A 6629-nucleotide genomic window follows, 5' to 3' on the forward strand; every position below is an offset into this window, starting at 1 on the left:
AAAACCTTGCTGGAAATCGACGTTAGTTATATGCGCCGATTACTCATACTTCACTTTTTGGGTATTGGTGTGACTTGGGCAAATTTTCAGTTTTTAGGTACGGATCTTTCCATGAGCGAGCGGTTGTGTATAATTGCTAAATAAGGAGATGTTGTGTCGGCATAATCTGAAAGGAACCTGACAGGTATGCAATCTGGACCGGCGGCCATGCCTGTATTAAATGATTTAAGCTGCTTTGGTGCACCGAGAATATCTGGAATATTTACTTCGTTTTCTTTGGTGAAGGTGTTTGAGAAAACAATCATTAATAACTCTCCATTAGTGGCACTGTTATCAGTGATTTAGCACGCAGTGACGAAATTGATTGCGTCTCGCCGCTGTTGAGCTTTATGTGTGACCAGAATCTCTTTGGGTTTTCTTTCAGATTCCGAGACAAAGTTTCGTTGTATAAATTATTAAAAGCAATTCGCATTGAAGCAGGCACTATATTTCGAACTTGTGCAAAACTTTTCCAATCTTGGTGATTTTGCGTTCACTTAAAATTGGCATGCTTTTTTCGTTGCTTCTGCAACAGAGATCTGAGACGTTCGGTGTTGCATGGAGAATCAGTGCCATCACTTATTAATTTATAAGGTGTATACGTCTCAGTTAAGGTCGATACTATGTCTTTGAATCATTCCACGTCTTTGCCACGTTTACATGATCAGATCGGAAGGACTGGAGACGTCTCTTGAAAAGGCGTTAATAGCATTTTATCAGCTCCTTTAAATAGTCGGTTGTTCTGCCGGATATCAGCGTCGTACTTGCACGATATTTCGGCCACGTAGCTCATAACCTTCATCAGGTGCGACCTGAGACTGCTCCTCGAGTGGACCTGGTCCAGTAAATACTAGACCAGGTCCACTCGAGGAGCTGTCTCAGGTCGCACCTGATGAAGGTTACGAGCTACGTGACCGAAATATCGTGCAAGTACGACGCTGATACTGGACCAGGTCTACTCGAGAAGCTGTCTCAGGTCGCACCTGATGAAGGTTACGAGCTGATATCCGGCAGAACACTCGACAACCCAAGATGTCAGGTGTACTTTGTGTTTCTTTTTGATGCTTTGGGTATATCATATAGATGTAAATGTAACTGTAGATGTAGGTGGAGTATCTCCGTGGAAGGAAAGCTATTCTTTCGACAGAAAGATGTCACGTGGGCGTCAACGGCGGTAGAGTAGTAAGAAGCAACACAAGGCCATGTTAAACATTGCCAAGGTTCAAAGTGGCAATATGTATATTCAATAAAACTTAAGAGCAAAGGAATTTATGAGTGCTGTCCTATAATTAAATCAATTATAGGCGACTGAGTTTGTCCCTTTTCATGTAATAACATAGACTCTAAAATTCAGCAAATGCTGACGTTGGAAGATACTAAGTTCATTAAGGAATCTGAAGTTAGGATAAGAACAATGTTGCCGATTAAGATAGGGTCATAACATCATTGCCCTGCTATAATCTGGCTATGAGAATCGTTCCTTCTGAATTTGGCGCTAGAAGGTGCAATAGAAATTTCGTAGCTAAAGAGCAAACATCATCCTACATGCTCTGTATTTAGACACTAGCTGTTTTCATCCCAGGCACCTGCTAAAAGCATATTTAAGCCAACCTTTGGGCAGAGGTGCTTAAAGATAACCTACACACTTAGGTCCTAGGAAATACTTACATTGGTAGAATAATGTCAATGGTAACAGAATAATTGGCAGTCACATCAGATCATGGACTTCAGCCAAATATAAAATTATGATTATGTGATACGTAAATAATACAAACACAAAACGTTGACCAGTGTAGCGACACACATGTGAGCTAGTGGTAAGCATCGATCTGAAGGGGAAACTAGGTGTGCACTCGAAAAATAATTCGTGAAACGAACTCAGTTGCAAGCAGGGATCTTTATGGTAAAGAAACCACTTCAGTGATCTTAAAGTTTACTTAGCAAAAGTGTGTTACTTGCTGTGCTTTCTTGTTAACTGCATAAGGAGAGTGGTCGCTGTTGGTGCTTTGTTACAAAATTTTCTTGCTGGTTTGCATTTTATGTCCTTATCAATTCTCTCACGTTGATTTTTGCACATGTGGAAGCACGTCCACTTATTTATAATCCATCACGAGGCAAAACAGTCCCTACAGAGCAGGGGCAGTCCGTATCGTTCGTACGGGGCTCACATATGACTCCAGCATTGTTCAATTTCGTTTTCGTTGGTACTTGTGTCCAGTAGTTCATGGGATGCTGACACCATGTGATGTTTTCTGCTTCTACAATCCGCCCTCGCTGCTGTTGCTGAAAGGGTTCCCTTTCAAGCATCAATACATAAGCTCTTAACTGAAACATTAGACAGCTGCCTCACTGGCGAAACGAGAGGCCAACAACAAGAATAGCTTGAACACAGCATGTGTAATTCAAGCCACTAATGAAACCACTTCGTAAAACTCATCGTAACTTCACGCAAAATGATTAACGAAAGATAAACTCAAGAAATAGGCCAATAAGATGTGTATAAAACGATAAAATGAGATAACCATTCGGCCATAAATTTTAATGAAAATCATGAACACTCCTCTGCAGCCAGAATATCTGTACGTAAGACTTGTAACGCAGCATGTCTAAAGAATGAACACTGAACTCTTCTGAATGCAATACAATAGTTGTTAGATGTGTTTCGGGTCAGCGCCAAGACTTCGACTAATTTTAACGTGAGGTAGAAATCCTCATAAGTCACTGTGCAATGTTTCCCATCGAAATAAATCAAAAAGTAAGACTCAGTTAAAACTGACCTGCCACATGTGAGAAGCCCGTCCATACGATATAAAACGCATCGACAAGTATCGAGAATGAGAAGAAGTATGACGAACAACGAAAAATCAAGCAATGTCCGGAGAGAAAAAACTACAAGAGAAAATTTTGGCAAAAGGTTTCAAGCGATGTTTTATGTAAATCCATTGTAATGAAAACTGTATCCTCAAAGAAATTGTCTTGTTCATATCCCTTTGTCAGCCAAAACTAATCAGAGTTCGCAGTAAGAACAAAAATAAAGTCAATAAGGCGATTTTAAATTCACATTCACTAAAAGTTCGTGATAACCGTGTGGCTGCAGATGGGGCAGGTAATGATAGTATATGTATTTTGCCTACTAAGTGTGTACATGCAGTGAGCTGCAGATGTATTTCCGGCTTAAAACGTTATACTACTATGAATTGCTCTCAATTAGTTTCGGTTCGCCAGTTGTGTCTTCATTTTAAACCGCTTCGAGATAGGTTTCCACGGCTTGCATTTCTAAGGACGTGCGTATTCGTGGGGAAAGGAACAGTATTCTCAAAAACGTGCCAGTAAATAACCGTGCTGTGAAATGAAGAGAGAACTAAAACTAATAAAAATGAAGGTAGTCAGTTTGGAAGAGCAGATCTTTGTACTTGTGTGACACCGGAATCTCCTTCTAATTAACGCTCAATATAGTAAGGCCCCATCATCTCCTTTGCATGTTTGCTCCCTCACTGTCATGCTGTCGACAAAGTGGTTGACATGTCGCAGCTGGCGTCTCTCCCACACTTCGCAGGCAGCCCTCGAGAGGCCATCCAGTGTATGACAAGGGTCACTGCAGTGACACGTGGCAACTGTCAACTAATCCTAAGCATATTCAGCCGATTTGAAATCAGTAGATGCTGCAGGTTCACTTCATGGGCTCAGTGTGCTCGTGAATCATTTTGTTGTACGACGAATCCATCACCGAAATGTTGGCTTTATGGAAGAGCAATGGTTGAATGAATGTGGCCCAGTACTGTGCATTTCTCAAACTACCATCGACTCCCGTGCAACACTTCAGACATTTATACTTGATACCGACCCGAAACGAACTTTAAAGGTCTGACATCTGATTCAGCGTGACTGCACGTATGAGATACATACTAATACCTGGACATCTCCTGACTCTTCGATGTTGACCTTCAGCCATGTGACAAGTCCTTTACTAATAACGAAAGGCACATAATGCCATTGATCCAAATTCAATTGGAAATGCTCCCCCACCAACTTTCTACGTGCATCACAGAGGTGGCGGCTTCACTGCTGTTCGTAACGGAATCCTAAAAGCCAAATATATCGTAAGGAGACGACTGTGTATTGTTTGCAGATTTATAGCTCTTGTATTGGGCTGCAGAAGCGCAGAGTGCAGTTGTCTTGCGCCCTCCTCAGGATAAGTTCCAATGACAACTTGTGCGTCGCGATCATAGACTGGGGTTCTTCACTGTGGGTGACTACTATGTGGAAGATCATCAGTAATTTCTATCCACAGAAAGGGACTGACTGATTTAGTGATTTTTCTGTGGTGTTTTCCAGTTTGGTAGTAAAAGTCCCAAGCTGACAAACTCTTCTGCAGCTGAATGGCAATGAACCCATAATATAATATCGAAATGACACTTTGATGTATTTTAACAGTTGAACAGTGTACAGAACCCGCATTATTCTATTATTATATTCACGATATGATAAAAACAGGCTACTGAAATGTACTGAGAATATAATTTGCTCCTAGCTTCATTACAAAATGGCTCTGAGCACTATGGGAGTTAACAAATGAGGTCATCAGTCCCCTGGAACTTAGAATTACTTAAACCAAACATCACACACATCCATGCACGAAGCTGGATTCGAACCTATGACCGTAGCAATCACGGGGTTCCAGACTGAAGCACCTAGAACCGCTCGGCCACCGCGGCCGGCTACCTACATTGCACAGGTGCCTGTACTTAGTAATTTCCTGCAGGGAAAAGCTGACGAAAACGCGGTTTCCTTTCCATCCCACAAACTATAAGAATCATCACGGTGGTGTAAAGCTTTCTTTGAACAGATTGTTTAGAGTGAGCTCTGTTCTACGCCGTAAATGAACTACTGTAAAGAGCTAGAGATACAGATTTTATAAATCATTAGTACAACTGGGCAGCCAATTCGTTACGAGACTAGGATACCGGAAAAGATAGAAAGGAAGTGTCAGGAACTGCTGGTAACAACTGCTGATGAGGGAGTGAAATGAGAGATGAATGACTATATTATCACATACTCTCTTACACAGCTGCTGGAAAAAAAATGTTAACATAGACAGATAAGCACTCTTGAAAATAATTGCATATCACAGCCAGCTTGCATATCTCACTGATGTATACGACCACGAGCAGCACGGGTGCAATGTTCTTAATATGTTGCAGGTGTAATTACGGTCAGAACAGTATTCTGCGTATTTGTATCAGAGCTAAGTGGACTTGACCGTGGGATAACAGTTGATGCTCGTTTGTAGTGTGATTCTGTAACCAATGGAGCTGAAGTGTTTAGTGCTTCAAGAGGCACAGTATCGAAGATACATATCACATACAGAGAGCTAAGTATCAATGCGAACGAAAGTGTACAGAGAGTGATTGTGACAAATGGTGACTGGACAGGACTGTTTCAAAAAGTAAGAGGACAACAGATGTAAGTGTCACTGCAGAACTGAACGTTACACTCAAAAATCATATCAGCAACAAATCAATAATAAGACAGGCCCAGAAGCAGGGAGACATGGAATTCCAAAACCAGTCATCAATGAAGCAAATTCCTGTAACAGGAAGTACGGTGCTGAAGCCATTAAACCTGGGAACTGTGGATCAATGGAACAAACCCACTTGGTCAGAAGAGTCTTGTTTCACGTTCCCAGAATGTTGTTTCACGTTACTTCCTACTACTGGGCGAACTGGCTTCCCAAAAGTGAAATATGATAGAGAATCGGTGATGGTGTGGGCAGTCATTAATGATATTCTATGGACCCCCGTGGTCACTCTCCAAGATCGCGTTATGGCCTAGGATTTCGTGATGATGTTAGCTGATAAGGTTCACCTCATGGTACAACGTTGGTTTCCAAAGCGTGATACTGTGTTCCAAGATGACAGAGTCCCTATTCACAGAGCTTCCACTGTTCAGGACTGGTTTTGTGAGCAGGAGTATCAATCGCAGGATTTCCCCTGGCCGCCACAGTCGCCTTATCTCATTATTATTGAGCCTATGTGGTCTACTTTGGAGAGAAGGATATGTGATCGCTATCCACCTCCATTATCGCTAGCTGAACCTGCGACACTGTACGGACACTGTTATCTATTGAGTCCTAGAAAACTGTTTTGAATGCGAACAGTTTTCCTACACCATATTAAGTATGGCAATGTGTTGTGTTACAAAAGATATGAGTGAAGTAATGGTGTTTGGAAGAGAGAAAGGGATCAACGGAAATATTACCTCGAATGGAGAGCCCCTCAAAGTGGTAGAAAGTTTCACTTATTTAGGGACTGAAATATTTGGAGATGTAAGGATAAATAACGAAATTAATAGGAGGTTACAGAAGGGAGGCAATTTCTACCAAACAATAAAACACCTGATTTGGAATAAGGAAGTTTCAGAAAAAGCAAAACTCCATATGTACAAGAATTATTACTTCCCTATTGTCACCTATGTTTCAGAAACATGGACAATGACAGAAAGGGACTGGAGCAGACTGTAAGCAGGGGAAATGAAATTTCTCAGAGCAGTTAAAGGAAGAACAAGAATCGACAGAGTAAGGAATGTAGAGA

The sequence above is a fragment of the Schistocerca piceifrons genome, chromosome 6 (assembly GCF_021461385.2).
Source record: "Schistocerca piceifrons isolate TAMUIC-IGC-003096 chromosome 6, iqSchPice1.1, whole genome shotgun sequence".
NCBI classification, from domain to species: Eukaryota; Metazoa; Arthropoda; class Insecta; order Orthoptera; family Acrididae; genus Schistocerca; species Schistocerca piceifrons.